Raw genomic sequence first — 20863 nt, forward strand, 5'->3', positions numbered from 1 at the left:
ATGGTTTGGGGGCTTTTATATGTTGGGATTATTTTTATTATCCTTCTGGTGGTCTTTTAAGTCTTTTACAGCCCATGGGAATTTAGAAGCCTTTGAAAATAAGGAAATAAATAAATAAATACATGTATTTATTAATATATTTATTTATCATAGAGAACACCCCTCATAGAGAGCAACCCTGGGCAGTGTACAGATAGACATAAAAACAAAAGCTATATATAAATACCATAATAAGAAAAATAAAAGCAATGTGGTCATAAATGTGATTGTAATAATAGTAGTTCCTAATTAGTTGTAAAAGAGCTATGAAGAGGTCTGGGTTGAAAGTGCAAAATACGATTTGGATCCTGCATGCAGCCCTTGTTGGGAATCCTTAAAAGCAGCTATGTCTTTTCCTTAGATGATGCATCAGTTGTGCAAGTCCCCAGCTAGTTCAAAAAGCTCCCAAGAGATGTTGCATGTATTCTCACTCATTTTGCTTTCTAATCGAGCTTTCCATGTAGTCCTAGGTTTCATACAAATAGCACTTAGACTTATATACTGCTTCATAGTGCTTTTACAGCCCTTCCTAAGCGGTTTACAGAGTCAGCCTATTGCCCCAAACAATCTGGGTCCTCATTTTACCCACCTCGGATGGATAGAAGGCTGAGTCCACCTTTAACATGGAAACATTATTCAAAGCTTGCTAAAGAGAAGTTACTTTGGAATTTTGTAGATGTTCCTGAGCATGGCTACCTCAGTTTAAGTCCATAAAGGGGCCATACCCTGTTCTAGAGGTTAAGGCGCTGGGCTTGAAAGCAGTAGGCCATGAATTCAAATCCCACTTTAGCCATGAAAGCCAGCTGGGTGACTTTGGGCCAGTCACTCTCTCTCAGGCCAACCCAATTCACAGGTTTGTTGTTGCAGGGAAAATAAGAGGAGGAAAGTATGTTGGATATGTTAACCACCTTGAATTATTTGTAAAATAATTTAATTATTAGGGAGGGAAGGATGGGTGGATGGATGGATGGATGGAAGGACAGGGAGAGAAGGAGATAACCTTATTCCTGTGAGGAAGATTGTATATCCAAGGGGAAGAGGATGGGTCCAGTGTCTGATCCACACCTCTCCCATCTTCCATCCCAGGAATTGCTCCAAGAGGAGACGAGGCAGAAACTAAATCTGAGCTCCCGAGTCCGGCAACTGGAAGAGGAGAAAGGAGCTCTCCTGGAACAGCTGGAGGAGGAAGAAGCTGCCAAGGCCAACTTCAGTCGCCAGATCCAGAGTCTGCAGCAACAGGTGGGGTAGCATGAAAAAGGAATGGCCACAAAAGAAAACACAACCCAAGCAAAAACTTAGCAAAGGGTGGGGGGAAAGTTGATTAATTTAATGAGGAAACATTAAATGATGCATTTTTGTGTCAGTTTTGTATATTTAATATAGTCAATTGACTTAATCAATAAAATCTTCTTCTTCTCTAAAAACCCTTCTCCCTCCTCCAGGGGTGGGATTCTACCGGTTTGGAACAGTTTGAGTGAACCAGATGTTAAATTTACATCTGGTTCACCAAACCGGTGGTTGAACCAACCAGCTGGCCCCTCCCCTCCCACCCCTCCCCTCCCAGGAGTCCCCACACCACCCCTTTTGGATGTAGATAAGTGCAGTGTCCGCGCCAGAAGTGGGATTCAGCCGGCTCTGACCAGTTCTGGAGAACCGGTGGCGGAAATTTTGAATAGTTCGGAGAACTGGCCAATCCCACCTCTGACTGGAGATTTTAAAGTCTCCTTCCCCTGCCACACCCACCAAGCCACGCTCACAGAACCGGTAGTAAGGAAATTTGAATCCCACCACTGGTCTGCGCGGAGGCTCTGGGAGGGCGAAAAAATAGCCGAACCGGAAGTTCTGGAAGTCTAGAAACGGGCCTGTTTCCACCTTCCGGAGGCCCTCCAGAGCCTGGGGAAGACAAAAAATGTCCCTCCCGGAAGTTCTGGTAGGCCACGCCTACCATGGCCACGCCCACCCAGCAGCTGGGCAGCAAACTGGTTGCTGGGATTTTTGAATCCCACCCCTGCCCTCCTCCTCCTCCTCCTTCCTCTTTTCTCCTCAATCAGGACTTACTCTTCTCCTCTCCTCCTTTGATTAGGAAAATTTGGTTCCAGGCCCAGTTCTGCCAAACCTGCCAAGAACCTTGACAAAAACACCCTAAGCCTATATTTTTAAACAGTTCTGTGAGGACGTCATAGGGAGACACACCATGAAGGCCATGGAGGAGAGGAGTGGATTTTTATGTTCTCCAAGAAGAAGCTTCTCACCATCTTTAGAAGTAGAGATGGATAGAGTAGGTGTGATTTTTCTTGGCTCTTTTTATCAGGTGATGGAGACCAAGAAGAAACTGGAGGAAGATGCTGGAGTAGCAGAATCAATTGAGGAAGCTCGGCGCCGAGCAACCAAGGAATTGGAGGCCCTGACCTTGCGCTACGATGAACGGGTTCAAGCCTGCGACAAGCTGGAGAAAGGGCGAACCCGCCTGCAGCAGGAGCTGGATGATGTCATTGTGGCCCTTGACCAACAGCGTCAGGTGGTCTCTGCCCTCGAGAAGAAGCAGAAGAAATTTGACCAGGTGAGGCCCTTGTGTCGTCCATCAGGTCTCTCCCGAGAGCTTTGTTCCTTCGCTTTATCCATGGTATAGTTGTGTCCTACAATGTTTGGGTGTTGCCTTGAATTCTTAAATACTTCGGTCTCTCTAAAAATGAAAAGTCTGTATCCCCATAAACTAAGCCATTCACTCCCTTGTAACAGTTGCCCTCCGTATCCTCTCAAGATACCTCCATCTCTATCGTTCTCACTCCCAAATTGCCTCTTCAGGCCAGGTAGCTTTGCTGCCTATCTACTTATTTGATGAAATTGTTAAACTTGGGGCTGGGGGTGGGGGGGGAATACCCAACCTCCCCAAATTTGATATGGGAATTTTGGATTCTTACTCACACACACCCTTCCTTGAAGCACAGGAAACCAAGGTTGGTTTACTTGAGTTTGTTTTATTTGATTTTGCCTTTTTATTTGAACAAACAGCACGTTAAAAAAAAATACTGAGCATAGTTACAAAGGGAAGAAAAAAAGTAACACAAAAGCAAATGTAAGAAAAACAACAATGAAAACAATTAACCAAACCATTTGTACAGGTGGTCCTCGTTTAGAAATCCATTGCTTAGCAACCAAAGTTACGAAGAACTCCAAAAAGTTACTTACAACTTGCCCTCAAGGTACACCACCCCTCCCCCATGGTCATGTGATCAAATTTTGGGCATCTGCCATCCCATGACCATGTGACTGCAATTTGTGCCTTTTTTGCCAGTTTCTGGCAGTTTTTTCTTAAACCTGAATCCAAAACGGGCCACGTGGGGACTCCTGGGAGGGGAGGGTTGGGCAGGGCCAGGCAGGAGTGGGATTTAGAGGTTCTCCAAACTGCACAGAATCTTAGCTAGAGGCTCCTCTGAACCCCCGTGAAGCAGCCCATCCCTGGCTTAACAGGGGTGTCAAACTCGATCCCATTGTGGGTTGTATCAGGATTTTGTTTGCCCTTGAGGGGCCACGGTGCCTGTCATCTGGGCATGGACAACTGGGTGGGCGTGGCCAGTGGGCCAGGGCAGCACAGACCGGTCCCTCCTTCCAGATAGACCCATGAGGCAACTCTGGGCCTGTTGTGGATCAAATCCAGCCCGTGAGCCATGTGTTTGACACATTTGCACTACAAGCTTCACTTAATGACCATGTGATTCACTTAATTATCATGGTTATTTGCTTTACAACTGTCATAAAAATGGTTGTAAAACCCAGTCAGTTCAGATAGTGACTGCTTAACCAACTGCAAGTATTTACTGCCCACCTTAATTGTGGTCATTAAGTAAGGACTCTCTGTACCAACTTAGCTAATAACTACTTTGATAATAGAACTAGAAAAAGTGATTCCAAATTTGAATGGAATAATTAAGGATAAAATTGATCTAGAGAAAGTTGTAATTTGGTGTTCTAAAGCTTTGCAACAGTATCAAATAGTAAAACAGCATAAATTTCTTGTGTAGCAACAGTTGAGAGATACAGTTGGTACACACATACATATTTTTAGTGAAGAATATGTACTAACTAAGTCATGTTTGGACATCTGTCAGATGTTGGCTGAGGAGAAGCTGATCTCAGCCCGCCACGCTGAGGAGAGGGACCGCGCAGGCCGATGCCCGGGAGAAGGAGACCAAGGTGTTGTCGTTGAGCCGTGCCTTGGAAGAGGCTTTAGAAATACGGGAGGAGATGGAGAGGCAGAACAAGCAGCTGCGAGCAGAAATGGATGACTTGGTCAGCTCCAAGGATGATGTTGGCAAAAATGTAAGTTTATTTATTTATAACCAGTTTGGTCCAGCACTTAAGTCCTGGGGTAGAAACAAGGGACTGAGACTTCTAATTCCGCCTTAGGCATGAAAGCCGGTTGGTTGACATTGGACCAATCACCGGGAGACCGAGAGTTCTAGTCCTGCCTCAGTCATGAAACTGACTGGGTGACTTTGGGCCGGTCATTCTCTCTCAGTCAAGCTGGCCTCATAGGGTTGTTGTTGTGGGTTGTTGTTAGGAGGAGGAGGAAGTATGACGTAGGTTTACTGCTTGAGTTATTTATAAAAACAATAAGAAATATGGGGTGTAAATAAACAAATTTAATCTTCCTGTCTCCTGATTTCATCAGGGAAGCAGTGGCTTAGAGTTAAAAATTAGAAGCAAAATGGGATTGGTGAAATGGGAAAGATGTTCTCCTTCTCTGAATCCTGTTCTGAGGGGGTAGGATAAAGCAGATAAAAATCTAGAGCTGTAACCCCGTTAAATAGGCTTGTTTTAATTTTTACTTTAACACTGGTATAATTGGTCCTTCTGAGAAAGACCAGTTTCTGTGGTTGGTGGATGGGACAGGTAGATATTGTACAATAGTCGTGAAAGAGAGATTCTCCCAGTACTCTGACACTGAAGGAGAACACCCCGCCAGTCTTATGAGGTAGACCAGAGATGATTTGTCTCTTACCAAGAGATCTTTATCTTTTTAGAATTCTTGATATTTTGCTTATTCAGGAATGTTGTGGTTTCCCAGACCATCAGCCTCTGCAGCTAATGGCATTGTGATGGCACAATATTTCAACATTCTATTAGTCAACCTACCCACCCCTATCCGCTTTCACATGTTTCTGTAAGAACACATGTCGTTCTTCTGTCTCTGGGATCAGGTGCATGAGCTGGAGCGCTCCAAGCGGGCCTTGGAACAGCAAGTGCAAGAGATGCGAACACAACTGGAGGAACTGGAAGATGAGCTGCAGGCTGCAGAGGACGGGAAGCTGCGCCTGGAGGTCAATATGCAGGCCTTGAAGGCACAGCACGAGAGGGAGCTGCAGAACCGGGATGATGCCAATGATGACAAGAAGAAACTGCTCAGCAAGCAGGTAGGAAAGAGGAGGTTCTCCGCATTGGCAGCTGTACGATGTGTGGACTTCAACTCCCAGAATTCCCTGGGAGTTGAAGTCCACCCATCTTACAGCTGCCAACGTGGAGAAGCTGCCAATGTGGAGAAGCACTTGATGCTCATTCAAACTAAAGTGTTCCTTGACCATATTTCTGTCAATCTCAAACTTCTATCCATTCATCTGGCTTTTTACAATTTCCTAGAGAAGGTTGATACAAACGACATCTGCTTTTCCTATACTACTTGTAAGCATTTTGACATCTTCATTGAGCAGCTAATCTGCTGGGTTTTTTTTTCTTTTCCTTTTATTGAACTTATTTAGAGAACACTTTTTCTTATTCTTGACATCCTTTGCTAACTTTAGCTCATCCTGAACTCTGTTTCATGACAGGTCTATAGTTCCAAGCTCCTCTTCTCTTCTCTTCTCTTCTCTTCTCTTCTCTTCTCTTCTCTTCTCTTCTCTTCTCTTCTCTTCTCTTCTCTCCTCTCCTCTCCTCTCCTCTCCTCTCCTCTCCTCTCCCTTTTCTTATTCTTTGTATCCTTTTTTGTTTTTAGATCATCACTAAACTTTTTATGTAGAAGCCTTGGCATCTTCTGTGGTTCTCCATTTTTATCTTCCTACTTTTATTTAGATAAGATCTTCCTTTTTAGGATCTCTCACTTATCCTTTTCTCTAAAGCTTCTCCTTTCTACTTGATCCTATTTATAATTGTTCTAGGCTTATTAATCCCTGTTTTTTTAAATGGATTAATACTTCACCACACTCATTTCTAGATCCCTTAAAATCAAAACACGATTACTTCCCAAGTTCTTACTCATATAACATCCTTTACTAAATATTCCCTATTGATTAATATCAATGTAGGCTGGTTGGTCTTCTTGTACCTTTCTTTACTTTGTGAAGAAGAAAGTTGCCAGCAAGATAAAGGAATTTCTGGTGTTTTACAAAGTTTGTATGTCAATAGATGAAGAGATTATTAACCTTAAAGAGCCCTTTGTTGCTCTTTAAATCATCTGTGAATTCAGTTAAGTTCATTTGACAGTATTTCTAGCCCACATCAATTCTGAAGGGTTTTGGGAAGATACAACCCATGTCTTTTCCTTAGTTGAGCAAGCAATGGTGCCCCAGCTGGGTTTCCCAATTTTGTTAATTTCCAAGTCTATAGATTTCAACTCCCAAAGTTCCACAGACAGCATTGACATTCTGAGAATTTTGGGAGTTAAAGTTCACTCACCTTCAATTAGTCAGGGTTGGAAACACTGGTCAGCTTTACTATTATTTTCATTCCATGTATCTTAATACAAAATTTTTTCAACAAGATTCTCCAATTCATTAATTTGGAATTCTCAGCAGGAATGGATATTTTTAACCTACAGTGCTATTCCTTCCTTTTTTGGTGCGTGTTTCTATTCTGTTTGTAGAAATCTTATCCTTCAGTTTCTGTTTTGCACTTTGGATAGCCACGGTTTTGTCCTGCCACCCATTCACCTCCTTGATTGGACAATTTCTGAGAGATATAAACCCTTCTGCAAAAGACAGAAAGCAGCATTCTTAGTTTATAATGCCCCTTTTAGGATCGCTTTCACTGCAGCCCTAAAGGGATCTTGCTGCTCTATCGAAGCGTGCCTTGTTCCTTCCGAGAAGACCTCCGCATCTTTTATTCCACTTCTAAGATGCAGAAGGATAGTGAAGTTTCAGAGCACGACATAACCTTCGGTGCAGATCAAAGTGGCAGCTTTCTGCTGATTCTTTCTCCCTTGCAGGTGCGAGAGTTGGAGGCGGAACTGGATGCTGAGAGGAAGCAAAGGGCCCAAGCGCTTGCTGCCCGGAAGAAGTTGGAGATGGATCTTCAGGAAGTCCAGACACAATTGGATGCCACCACCAAAGGAAGGGACGAAGCTTTGAAACAGCTACGCAAGTTGCAGGTATCTTTCATTGTCAATGCAGGCAACCAGGGAGAGAGATCCTAAGGTGTTTTGTTTTTTTTTAAAAAAAGGGGGCTATTGCATATTCAGTTTTAACTTTCATTGTATGTTGTGTTTCTGTTCCAAAGAGCTTCCAAGTAAATGTTGGCATAGGGGACCTTTAAATAAGTAAAGAGGGGAATGTGGTGGAATGTAATCTGGATTCCCAAGAGAGAGGGGCCTCATTCCAGAGGACCAAGAGGCAGCGAAATTTAGATAGTTTGATTGGAATTAAAAGTTAAGACAGCTCCTCCCTCGAAGTTCTCAGTAATGATGCAAGGAGTTGCTTTGCTCCGGCGAGGTTTCAGTCTACAAGTGAGGAACTATAAAAGAAACCGCTTAGAAATCACCCTGCATGTCTTTCTTGGTTTTGGGAGCCTGACAGAGAAGAACATACAGGTAGTCCTCATTTAGCGACCGTAATTCAGATTTGTTACTGGTCACCAAGCAAAGCATTTGCTAAATGAAACTGTGACTGTGCTTATGATCTTAATTCAGCTTTGCTTTTTAGACCAGTGAAGGTTGTAAATGAGAGGATTGGTCATTGAATTACTTTTTCATTACTGCTGTTAACTGTGCTATCTGTACTACTATACGTACGTACATACATACATACATACGTACATACATACATACATAAGCTTAGATTCAACAGGTTATCCATCAATGTTGTACCTAGCCTTTGCCATAAGATGCAGCCCCCAAAAAAACTGATAACCTTGTGCTGCTTTCATTTTTCTCTTTCATTACAGGCCCAGATGAAGGAACTCTGGCGAGAGGTCGAGGAAGCCCGGGCAGCTCGTGAGGAGATTTTTATTCAGTCTCGCGAGAGTGAAAAAAAGCTGAAAAATCTGGAGGCAGAGCTGCTGCAGCTTCAGGAGGTGAGCAGGAAGCTCTGCAGCGTGTGAGGTTGAACAGGAATACGAGTCCAGGAGAGGTGTCAACTTTAACTCCCAGAGAGTCCCAGAGTAGATATGCACAACATATATACTAATTCAGTCTGAGCCTCTAAAATACATTACTTAACAAAATAGGACCTCTTAGCTGCTGATAAGTGTTAAGACGGGAATCTCTGCTTTGTTGGCAGAAGGTTCTGAATCAGGAGGCAGTGAGAGGTATCCTGATTGATCCAGAATTCTTCCAAGAAGCTATGTCTCATTTCCATCCAGGTCACTCCATATGTTGCTACGTGTTTTCCATTACTTGTAGGAACTGGCAGCGTCAGAGCGAGCTAAGAGGCAGGCACAACAGGAGCGTGATGACCTGGCAGATGAGCTGGCCAATGGAAACAGTGGCAAGTGAGTGCAAGGGAACCTTAACCCCACCTTCTGAGCTCCATTTTCACCCTTTTGTGTGGAATGGGTTGCTCATAATTAATCTGACCCTGGATTGATTAACAGCCTCTATTCTACAAGTAGTACTTAACTTGTGACTACAATTGAGGCTGGAATTGGGGTCGTTGAGCAAAGCAGTGGTTAAGCAGCAGGTACAAAGAAGCAGGCAGACAAGGATTTTAGTGTGCTTTATTTAGCATGCAGGCAAGGAACATGTTAAAATCCTTTTTACTGTAGTTTTCAACCTTCCTTTCACCCTTCCCCATTGACTTTTTGGGAAACCTGGCAGAGAAGATTGCAGTGGTGATCACATGATTGCAGAGCATAAAGCATCCTTTCCAAGGTCATTGTTAATTTAAACAGTCATTAATTTGAACAGTCCTTATGTGAGAACAATCTACAATGATTAATTCTACGACTGCCATAATGTGTTACTTATTTTTAGAGAGAATTCATAGATGACTAGTGACAAGTCTTTCACCCTGTTGTGTTCTCATCCATTTTTTGTGGCCGCTATTAAAAATGGCAACATGCAGTTGTCAGTAACAGGCTCGGTCTGTATTGGCTAGGCTAGCCAAATGTTCAGCAAAGAAAATATGCCGGTAGAACCACAATTAGGGGCTTGTTGAAATGCTGCCATACCGCACAGGAGGCAACTGGAGGATAAAGCCAAATAAAAGAGATCTTTGCTAAATGCGGTCATTGAAATGAATATGCCAGGAGGGTTTTAGTCATTAGATGGCCATTTTGTCTGACACAGAACCATGGTATAGCAACGTCTCTTTTAAGGTTGTGTCCATTGGATTGCAGACAAGCAATGACTCAGTGGAGCTAAAAACTAACAGTGTAAAATGTAGAAGCAGCCTCAATGCTCTTCTTGAGGATCCGCTCTTGGTTTCCTGCCAGGCACAAAGCCCTAATTCACCACTATTATTTTAATCTCCATTTCAGGTCCGCTCTTCTAGATGAAAAACGCCACTTGGAGGCAAGAATTGCACAGCTGGAAGAGGAACTGGACGAGGAGCAAAGCAACATGGAACTCATGAATGACCGCTACCGTAAGCTCAGCATGCAGGTAAGGTGGCTGCTTCTAAGTGGGTGGAATCTGAACTGTTAAGTTCAGCCAATGCTGAAACCTCCTCCTGACTTCTCTCTCATTCTGTCCTCTGTGCAGGTGGAAACTATCACCACTGAATTGGCAGGGGAGCGCAGCTTTTCTCAGAAGAGTGAAAACGCCCGGCAACAGCTGGAGCGCCAGAACAAAGACTTGAGGGCCAAGTTAGGCGAGATGGACTCATCTGTGAAGTCCAAGTACAAGTTGGCCATTGCAACTCTGGAGTCCAAGGTGGCCCAGCTAGAAGAACAGCTGGAACAGGAATCCAGGTGAGGCAATGACAGCAACATTGCCAGGAATTGAATTCTGGGCTCTGGAGATGGCTTGGCAGAATGATTAGAAAGCCATGAGAATAAGATCCTACATCGGTCCTTTGGAGGGCCAAGTGTCACACTGAGTATTGTTGGGGTGGTGGTGGAATCCAGGGTCTGTTGATTCAGAGTAGGTGGGCCATGTCTTGTAAATGACCAGGACTGCAGTTTTCTTTTCCTTCCTTACTTTGTGGGAGGGAGTGTTAATTTTTAAAAGTATTTAAAAAGGCTTACACTATCAGTATCATACTTTCTGGCTCATGATAGCGACCAAAAAGGTCTTAGAAAGGAAACCAGACACCACATGTTACCTACCCATGTTCTATGTTTTCATTGTAGGATAAAGAATAACACATGTGGTGTGTATTTGATCCTCCTCCTATATTATAGGGCAGTGCAGTCCAACCTTGGCTACTTTAAGACCTGTGAACTTCAACTCCCATAATTCCCCAGGCTACCATCAAGTTCACAGGTCTTAAAGTTGCCAAGTTGGAGAACTATAGAAATATACTCATGAGTGGTGGCTGGAAGGACAAGGAGGATTCATTGGTTGTATTCATATTGCTGAAATAAGCCCATTTAATTCATTGGAACAGCAAACTACTTGTGACTCTCATAAATCCACTTGATTTCAGTGGCTCTGCTCTAGATATTGAATGTGTTAGGCATCCAGAATTGTCCATGGTAATCAATCACTCCAGACAAGTATAATCTCCAACTGATTTATAAGGAACAGCTCTGGTACTTCTGTGCAATTTCCAAATCGAAAGTCATTTTCATTGCGTTTCACAAAATCCACCTTCTCTCCTCCCATTTCTTACACTTCATTAATCTCGAGAACCAATTAACTGGAGCTGGAATTTTAACCTTGAACTTTCCAACTCCTCCACCCCCACCCCCCTTTGCATTCCTTATAACCATCTTGGCAGCTGAATCTCAAAGCTGACGGAAAGATTCGGTAGATGGGTTCATCCCTTCCTTCCTTCAATTTATTTCTCCTTTCTTAGAGAGAGGATGCTGTCAGGAAAACTTGTGAGGAGGGCAGAGAAGAAACTCAAGGAGGTGCTTCTGCAGGTTGATGAAGAGAGGAGAAATGCTGACCAGTATAAAGATCAGGTAGGTTGTAGATGGGCTAACCCAATGTTTTTCAAACTTGACCACTTTTAATATGTGTGCACCAACTCCCAGAATTACATCTTAAAAGTGGTCAGGTTTGAAAAACTCTGGGCTAACCTATTCTTATTTTTTCATCCTGGACAATGGGATCAGGGTTCAGCTATTGGAAAGGATGAAAGAGTAAAAAGGGTAAACTTATTTTTGAAAAGTGCCATGCAAATGTCTGTTTTCTTATATATCCCCCATCCACCACGATGCCTTTATCTTGAATCCTTTAAGCCAGGGGTCCCCAACCACCGGTCCGGGGACCGGTACCGGTCCGCGGAACAAGTCCTACCGGGCCGCTGGTTGCTGGGCGCCGCCATCTTTTTGATGAAAAAGTGCTTCGGTGAGCTTTTCCGGTAGAAAGCCATTTCTACCTGGAAAGCTCACGAAGGCATAGCGCCGCCATCTTTTTGATGAAAAGTGCTTCCGGTGAGGTCACCGGAAGCAATTTTTCATCAAAAGATGGCGGCGCCCAGCTGATGCCGGACTGGTCGCGGCGCCAGCTGATGCCGGACCGGGCCGTGACATAAAAAAGGTTGGGGATCACTGCTTTAAGCATTAAAAATAAAATAACCACGCTATGCCATAAAGAAAGCTAAGACTGTATATGTAGAGATAAGTCTTCCTAAGAAGTATATAAAGCAATTACCAGATGTTTCTGGGGAATCTTTTTTTTTTTTTCATTTTTAAAACTTTCAGTACAAAAATGGTGAGGCCCCTTAGTGTTGAATTTGCAGGGAATTATGCTGTAAGTTTCTTCATCTCAGGAGCAGAGATTTAGGCTTCCCTTCTGCGGCTGTTTTTGGGCAGGTTGAAAAGGGCCACCTGCGTCTGAAACAGCTGAAGCGTCAGCTGGAGGAGGCGGAAGAAGAGGTCTCGCGGGCCAACACCAGCCGCCGCCGCATGCAGCGTGAACTTGAGGATGTCACCGAATCAGCAGAATCCATGAATCGCGAAGTCACCAGCCTGCGCAATCGCCTCAGGTGAGTAGTGTCGTGTGGTCGGGCCTCGGCAGCACAGATAGTTCTCGCTTAACAATGGCAAATCAGACTGGAATATATCGTTAACATGTCCCGTGTCCGTGGCCCTTAACAGTGGGAGTTCTGGCACTTCTGGTTGCCGTTACTCTGCAACTCATGGCAGATCATTAAGCAAGGATGTCATGTGGTTGCCATTAGCAACCTCCTGCCTGCTTCCTCATTGGTGTGCTTGTAGGAAACCAGCAAAGATGGCTCCGAGTGGCAACCATGTGACTGCAGGGACACTGCAGCAGACCTAAGTGCTTGAACTGGTGTAACTTCCATTCATTCAGCACTGTTGTAAGTTTGATTGGTCGCTGAATAAGTGGTCGCTAAACAGGAACCACATTTAATTGGGTTAAAAAGCAGTATGCTTCTCTATAACGTTTTCAGCCCAAACCAATCTAGGAAAGATTGTCCTGCTAATCTCTCTCCGTGTGTCTTTTTATCCCAACATGCTTGTGGGCACTGTGTATTTTTGTCCCTGTCCTTCCTCTTTTTTGCGGTGTTCATTATTTCTGCCATCCCTGGTCTATTTGTAAATATGCTACAGCAAGGATAGATAACTTGGTTCTGCCAGATGTTTTGGATTGCAAGTTCCCTCACCCTTATGCAAATCCAAACCATCTGGAGGGTACCTACATCTGGACTATAGAATATTAATTCAGTGCCAGAAGGACAGAGAGAGAGAGAGGGAGGGAGGGAGAGAGAGAGAATGGCTAGGAAATCCTGGGAGATGTAAGTTCACATCTAGAAGTTGCCCACACGGGTTCACCACATGGCCTCAGAACATTTGGTTAAAAATAAGAAGCTGCAGCCAGATGCAGTGCGGCCTTTTAATAGGAGAAAAAGTGAGAGCGGAACAGTTTTGAGAGCAGCAGTGCCACCAGAGAATCGAACTGTTCAGTGTAGTATTTTTTGTTTCTGTGTCTACAACAGGAGTGAATTATTTTTTACAGGTAGTCCTCAACCTATGACCACAATTGAGCCCAACATTTATGTTGCTAAGTGAGAAATTTTTTAAGTGAGTTTTGCCCCATTTTCTCACAACATTTGTTAAGTAAATCGCTGCGGTTGATAATTGAGTAACCCAGTTGTTAAGTGAAACTGGTTTCCCCATTGACATGGTTCGTTGGAAGGTCGCAAAAGGGGATCACATGACCCCGGGGCTCTGCAATTGTCATAAATGTGATTGAGTTGTCAACCATCCAAATGTAAATCACATGACCATGGGGAGGCTGCAACGGTCATAAGTGTGAAAAATGGTCATATCACTTTTTTTCAGTGTCATCATAACTTTGAATGGTCACTAAGTGAACTGTTGTAAGTTGAGGACTTCCTGTATTATATTTTTCTTAGTGTGTCTATCTGGAAGAATTCCATGAACCATGTGGGATGTGTAGAACATTCGTAATAGCTTTCTTCAACCTATTTCTCTCCAGAAATGTTGGAGCTTAGTTCCCATAAATTCTTCCAGTATAGAATTTTAGCTTTCTTGGAGAATTCTACTGAGAATGTAAGATCTAAAACAGTGGTGGGAAACTATGGCAACTTTATGACCTGTGGACTTCAACTCCCATAATTTCTGAGCCAACCATGTTGTCCATAGATTGTAAAGTTGTCATAGTTGCATAGTTGATCTAAAAGGTTTTCTCTTTTATCTATAGAAGGGACAACAACAGTCATATGCTTATTGTTAGGGAGCCTGAAATATACATTTGATGTGACAGTAGCTTTATACGGGTCAGTGGCATTCTGCTATTTTTCCAAGAAGAAGTCTGTGAGGTGGGCCATAGTGACTAGATTAAGGTCAGTCACTCAGATTTATCCTCAAGGGTGCTTGATTTGAATTTAGACCTCTCTTAAGTCAAATTCAGCACTCTGTATTGGCAACCTAATTCTGTAGAGGTAAAGCAAGTACGGGTAGTTCTCACCTTATGGCTGTCCACTTAGCAACTGTTTAATGTTACAATGCCTACCTTGGGGCTACTTATGATTCTTCTGTCCAAAAACCTGAACTACCGACCTCACACCCCTCTTGTTTCCTTTTCGATGCTTCTTCTCTTCTTTCAAAGTGGAGTTCTTTCCAGATCATGTGTTCATGTTTGCATCTTTCCTTTTTTTTCCTTTCTTCCATTTCACCCTTTTCTCGACTCAACAGCAAGTTAGAGCGACGTCAACGGAAGTATGTTCTCACTCTCCCCGCTCACCCTCCCCATGTTCTGCATGTGTGTGTTGTGTAGTTTTGAGGTGGGATTGTATATGCGTGGGTGTGCACCTGCAACACAAAAACTCTCTGCTTCCCTGTTCGCAGTTAAAGTTAAAACAGACTTGATAGCAGAGACCCATGATTTCCTGGCTTCCTGTTCTTATTTTTTAGCACAAAATGTGGCCGTGGGACACTCACAATTTATGACTGGAGGAAGGGGTGCTTAATTCTTTCCCTCATTTAAGAGAATGTCTCATGTAAGACGAGTTATTTGTCTAATCCAGTTTTCTCAGGCTGTGAATGTAGAATCTGAGGAGATAAAAGATCCTTTTTTAATTGTAGAAGAATTGATTTGGGACTTTCTGTACTATACCACTGAGTTGCAGTCCATAATGTTTACATGCACATGTACACAACACATGCATTCAGATTCACAAACATTATTAAACTGCAACTCTCCACATGATACTTCCAATATTTTCCAACCTTCTGCTTATTTGCTTTCTGGCCCATTCTTTAAGGAAATGGGAAAGGCATGCATAGATCTTTTATTTGTCTAACACTTCTTTAGGTTCACCACAATCTAGGAAGAGGGCTGAGTGGTCAGTCTTTATGGCTGAGTTGTGATTTGAACCCATGCCTTTAGGGTTCTTTTCTGAGAAGCTGTAACTACTACACTCCCCCTTGTTTTTCCAGTGCTAAAACAGCTGAGAGACAAGAACTGGTCAGTGGCACAAGGTTTAAGATTTAATCACTTCCTCCTCCAGTCCCGCTGTACAGATCAATTCGATTTGTGGGCTCTTCCATTGCTTTCCCCTGTGTTTTTTGCCAGGCCCAATATATCTGCTTTGGCCCTCAGCGAAAACAGCTGGAATGCTTGCTTGATGCATCTAGCAACTTTGAATCTCAGGCCAAAGAATGCTTAAACTGTAGCAGGAGAAGGCAGGGAGAGCTTGCTATCCGTGTGAGCTTCTAGCTGTGTCTAGCTATCCCAGCAAAAGTGGGGTGAGATACAAAAACGCTGAGTAGGCTTGTGCTAGCTCTTCTTTGTGGTTTCCCCCTAATAGCAAGAACCCTTGTGATTGTGGTAAGTGCTGCTTTCCTTTGAACAGCTTCTGTGGATTTCAGACCCAGCCAAGGGTATTAATGGATAGAAGGTATTCTGCAATCAAGGACATTTTTCTCCTTTCCCAGAGAACAATGCTTCTCCTTTGGCTTTGCTGCTATCTATCAATAGCCATATCCTCACACAAAGGAGTAAGAACAGAAAACATTGGCAATTTGAGAGTTCGGGATTAAAACATGGGAAAGAGTAAGACTGTGGGTGATGTCCTTGGCACCACAGAGTTGTCAACTCTCTTGCTAATAACTTTAAAGAATACGTTTAAACTTGTATGCATTGCTTGAAAACTATTTTGGTGAAGCTTTTTACATATCAATGTGTGTACATACCATTAACATATACTTCAAAAGCATTTTTTTTTGCATATTAGCATTAGTCTAAAATGCATATCGGTAGTATAAAAAACAAAACCCCAAGCCTTATTTATATTGGTTTATTTCCAAATAAACCAAGTGCAGGTTTAAGTCTCTAAGTTGAGATATTGTAATTCACTGAAAAGGGCTTTATATTGAGGTGCAAAATTGCTATTCTCTCCCACCCTCCAGTTTTAAAAATACACAGAACACATCCTCTCTTATATTTTTATGTATTGTAGGGTCCTTGGTGCTCTCTGGGCTTGGCTGTTTTCTTGCAGACGTTTCATTACCAAACTAGGTAACATCATCAGCATTTGGGATTTGTTCTCGTGTTATATTTATTTATTTTATTTATTTTATTTGTCAAGCAGGTATTAGATAACAGGTATAAGTACAAACATGATTATGAATACATTAAATGGATATGAATAAAAAGGAACATAGTTTGCCCTGTCAATGTTGATGGGAATGGTCTTGGTGGTACCCGAATCAAGGAACAGCTAAGCAAGCTAATAGTAAACAACAGCCCAATAAGGGAATTATCAAAACCACTCACACCAACGCTGACAGAGCAAGTCACTAGTTTATAAAATGAGAACAAACTCCTCTGCCTACTAGTACGGATGATATTACTTAATTTGGTAATGAAATGTCTGCAAGAAAACAACCAAGGATTCCACATCTCTTTGGTGTTTGCCCTGCTTTGCTTGGCATTAACAGCCTGATCGGCTGCGGCTTTAAACTGAACAACTGGAGCTGCATTAAGAATTCGCATAGATTTGGACAAACCCTGTAGGCCAAATGCTTTTAGCTTCTTCGAACTTGGCAAAACAAAATAGACAGCCCCCCAAATATTGTGTGTTCACCTACTCCTCCTTGTGTTATACATGGGGCAAATCCAACTTATAAACAGGATGTTGTTAGCTCAGGTGATGTGTGTTTGCTGTGATGTAATGGCAATATCTCTCTCTCCTCTGCTGTCCATTCGCAGGCGCACACCTCTCAGCTTCACCAGCCGCACTGTTCGGCAGGTCTTCCGTCTTGACGGCGTCTCAGATGAGGAGACTGAGGACCCCGAGAGCGACTCCCCATCCACAAACCACCAGCCTTCCCAGCCCCTGGGGCCCTCCCAGGGCCAGTCACCAGTACCTGCTGCCGAAGAGCCACCCCAGACTCAATAAATGGGAAGAGTCAGACTCCAGTTGGATGGGGTGGGATGCGAGAGGGACCCTACCCTTGCACAACGTCTGACATCTCTAAAGAAAAGAATACGCTCCTCTGCCCTCCCTCCCTCCCTCCCTCCCTTCTTCCCACTTGCAATCTTGGATCTCCCAGCAATCTCTTTGTATCCAGCTGCACTTTAATATCAGTCACCCCTGAGGGGTGGAAAATGGGGGAAGGGAAGAGAAGGAAAATGGGAGGTGGGGGGTGGGGGTGTTCTTTCTGGATTTTCAACTCTGTCATTCTTAATGAAACCCTCCCCCGCAACTCAAGTAGCCATTGTTTTCTCTTGCACCTTTTATTCCCCGATCATTTTCTTCTTCTTTTTCCAACTCTAGTCTGAACGTGCAAAAGATTCCCAGCCCATGGTTAAGAGAAGAAACAGGGCAGCCAAGTGGTTCATGGACACAACGTAGGATGGAAAAGGAACGGCCCTCTGCCACCATCCTGCGGCTCCTTGGTAAAGTTGCTGGTACTGAGATACCTTCAGCTTTTCCACAGAGACCCCACCCCCACTCCCTCCATGCACCACTGAGAAGCAGCTATGCTTGGGGTGCCTTCTGCTCCCCTGGTCCCCCCAACTTCCTTGCTTCATCTCAATCCTAGTTTTAGGCTCCTAGGGACAGGGCGTGCTGCAGAGCCTTCTCAGGTTCCTCCACATTTGATCATCTCTGCTTCTTCCAGCAGACTCTTGGCTTGCTGGAGATTAAGTTTGACTCTCCATTTGCTGCTAGAACCTGCCCAGGCCTGGGCTAACGGGAGTAAATGAACTGAAAACCGTTCATCTCAGCTTGCCTTCTCTGTTCTGAAGGGGGGACTTGGATGCCATCCTCTCTGCATATCATGGCCAGCAGCCAAAGAGCACTTTGATCTGTCACCTCCTCAATCCCTTACTCATAATATTGCTGAAACTGCTATGGTGGTGATGGGCGATTTTTAAAAATAAAAGAAAGAACTATGACAATAAAGTTAGGATTTGCAAACCTTGTAGGAAAAACAACCAGGATAACCTCAAAATTATATCCTAGCCTACCCTTCCTCAGTTGGAAGACTGCCCATTGTTGGGATGACATTGCATTTTGGGGAAGGGGTGGGTGGGAATCAGTTTGGAGAAGGCTCCTATTTACTTATTTCATCTTGTTTAATTGCATGTGAGTAGACTTTAGATAGTCCTTGACTTACAATCATTTGTTTAGTGACAGTTAGAAGTTACAATGGCATTGAAAAAAGTGACTTAACAACCGGTCCTCGCACTTACAATTTTTGCAGCTTCCCCATAGTCATGTGATCAAAGTTCAGGTCCTTGGCCACCACTGGCTTCTATTTACAAAGGTTTGCAGCATCCCAGGATGATGTTATTGCTATTTGCGACCTTCCCAGCTGGCTTCTGACAAACAAAAGTCAAATGAGAGAAGCCAGATTCACTTAAAGACCGCATGATTCCCTTAACTGCAGTGATTTGCTTAACAATCGAGGCAAAAAAAAGAGAGCTACTCTCTTTAACAACCTTTTTGTTTAGCAGTGGAAATTCTGGTCCCAATTTTGATCATAATTCAAGGACTACTGATATACAACAAACGTTGAATCTGGGTTCTGAACATAAGCATTTGGTAAAACCTACAGCAACATCAAAATGACACACACAACATCACTTGCCCTTCTCTGTGGACATCCAGGGTTCTCGTGGATTAAGTGTCCTTGCATTAATTGCTTTCCCATCAAAAAGAGAGAACAAAAAGAAACCATATTGTGTCTCCACTTCTTTCTTCAGATCTGCATAGGCGGCTACTTCCATCCCTTGTAAGCTACTTGTCACAATCATTTACTTTCACACCTGAGAGGCTATTTTTGCTACCTACATAACTCCTTACCAAAATAAAGTTCAAATTCTCTATCACCGCCACCCCCAAATTCAAACATCAGGCTTCGCAGTAAAACAGTTGGAGTTAAATATTGTATAATTATAATCCAACAGGATATTCTTGCATTATAGAATCGAGATCGTACCTGATTTGCCAAAAATAAATTATATGCTCCCTGCTTGCAACACTGTAAAGCCTGATCAATATTTGCATTCTCTTAGGAATAACAAGTGCCTCACTATGGAGATCTAGTGCTGTTTTGCACCTTCAGTTGTCTCCAATACATAGATAACCAGCATGTGGGGAAAATATTATGTGTGAAAATGCATGATTAATGTCTCTTGCAATCCATCTTTGGAAGCAACTGCTGCTTCCCTCTAGGAAAATAGTACCCATTGTATGGAGCAGCCCTTGTCATAAGATGTGGAAGGAAAGCACATTGAGAACCCCCTGGTTTTGCTCCACTGCAGCTTCTGATTTTAATTCCTTAATAGTGGTGCACATTCCATGCCACATTCATTGCACATCCCTTTATTTGTTAGGATAAAACCATAGCTGACAAGTTATTGGTAGGCCCCAAGTTTGAGACTTTGCAATCCAATCTTATGCATGTTTATTCAGAAGCTGAAATCCCTGCATTAGAAGGGGCTTACTCCAAGGTAAGTATATAAAATACCAGTTGTGAACCTAATAACAATACCTAGCACTTACATAGCACTTTAATGTGTTTGAAGGATTTCACTTGGTATAAAGGTTGAGCTTAGTCTATGATGTGCACCTTTTATAAAGTAGCAGCAAATGGGTAGCAAAGGAAAAAAACAAACACAAATCTAGCTAATTCTGCACTTAAGAGTTCACTACTAAGGGTTTGCAAATCTTAGCTTGGACTCATAGTAACTCATCCAGAGGTTTGTGCTTCTCTGGAATGAGGATTTGGTCTGGAGGTGGGCCTGCCTCTCTCTGCCTCTCTCTCTCTCTCTCAGCATGGTAGTTTCTTGTCTTAATTTGTTTTAATTCTGTCTTATTATTCTATTTTATTTTCTAACAAAAGTCCCCTCCCCTTCCTGAACAAAGTTGTTTTACTTCAAACCCAGTGGGTTTGCATTTTTTAAAAATATTTTTGTCCCCCCCCTTTTTTTTTCTTTGCTGTTTGAATCTGTTTGGAATTTTCTTATCCTAATGTAAAGGGCCATAGCAAATACCCTGCTCTTTTTTGTTTTGTTTTGTTAAAAAAGAAAAAAAAAGTACTTTCTAAGAAAAAGTATGACTTCTATTAAAAATTCATCTCAGATAACTGGGCGTTCTGCATGTATTTTTATTTGGCTTCTGGTTTCATTTGCAAGGTTGCTGTAATGTTTGGTTTATTGTGAAAGATCATAGTGATGGAATTTCATGATGGAGATTTTTGTTGAAAAATCTGCTTAGTTGTTCCCTCTATTTCAGTTTAGCCATTGAGCATAATCCAATATTGGAATTTTAAATTCCAGAACTGCTGTATGGGGAATTCTGGGAGTTGAAGTCAACTCACCTTAAAAGTTGCCCAGATTGAGAGACACTAATAATTGAACATAAAGAGGAGCCAATAATTGAACATAAAGAGTCTGCTTTTTGATAAATATATCATCTTCACCAAGGGTTCTGATCTTTGCTTTATGGAAACTGCCAGAACAGAATTGGGGCCAGCTTCCAAGATTCTACTAAACAAAACGAACCCC

The 20863-nt window shown here is 42.9% G+C and overlaps 1 pseudogene across 1 annotated transcript in view; it reads left to right on the forward strand.

The window, feature by feature from the left end:
- Nucleotides 1-20442, forward strand: part of LOC113421794 (myosin-10-like) — a 74724-nt pseudogene extending 54282 nt beyond the window's left edge. Inside the window, exons 31-43 of the transcript XR_015745691.1 lie at nt 1126-1278; nt 2351-2599; nt 4149-4359; nt 5241-5453; nt 7238-7399; nt 8191-8319; nt 8648-8736; nt 9724-9847; nt 9947-10155; nt 11205-11313; nt 12169-12341; nt 14539-14562; nt 17057-20442. The product of XR_015745691.1 is annotated as a myosin-10-like (transcript). The remainder of the gene's footprint in view (nt 1-1125; nt 1279-2350; nt 2600-4148; nt 4360-5240; nt 5454-7237; nt 7400-8190; nt 8320-8647; nt 8737-9723; nt 9848-9946; nt 10156-11204; nt 11314-12168; nt 12342-14538; nt 14563-17056) is intronic.
- Nucleotides 20443-20863: the final 421 nt, after the last annotated feature.

This window comes from Notechis scutatus, chromosome Z (genome assembly GCF_049901735.1).
Source record: "Notechis scutatus isolate UNSWTSFEM ecotype Mainland chromosome Z, rNotScu1.2, whole genome shotgun sequence".
Lineage (NCBI taxonomy): Eukaryota > Metazoa > Chordata > Lepidosauria > Squamata > Elapidae > Notechis > Notechis scutatus.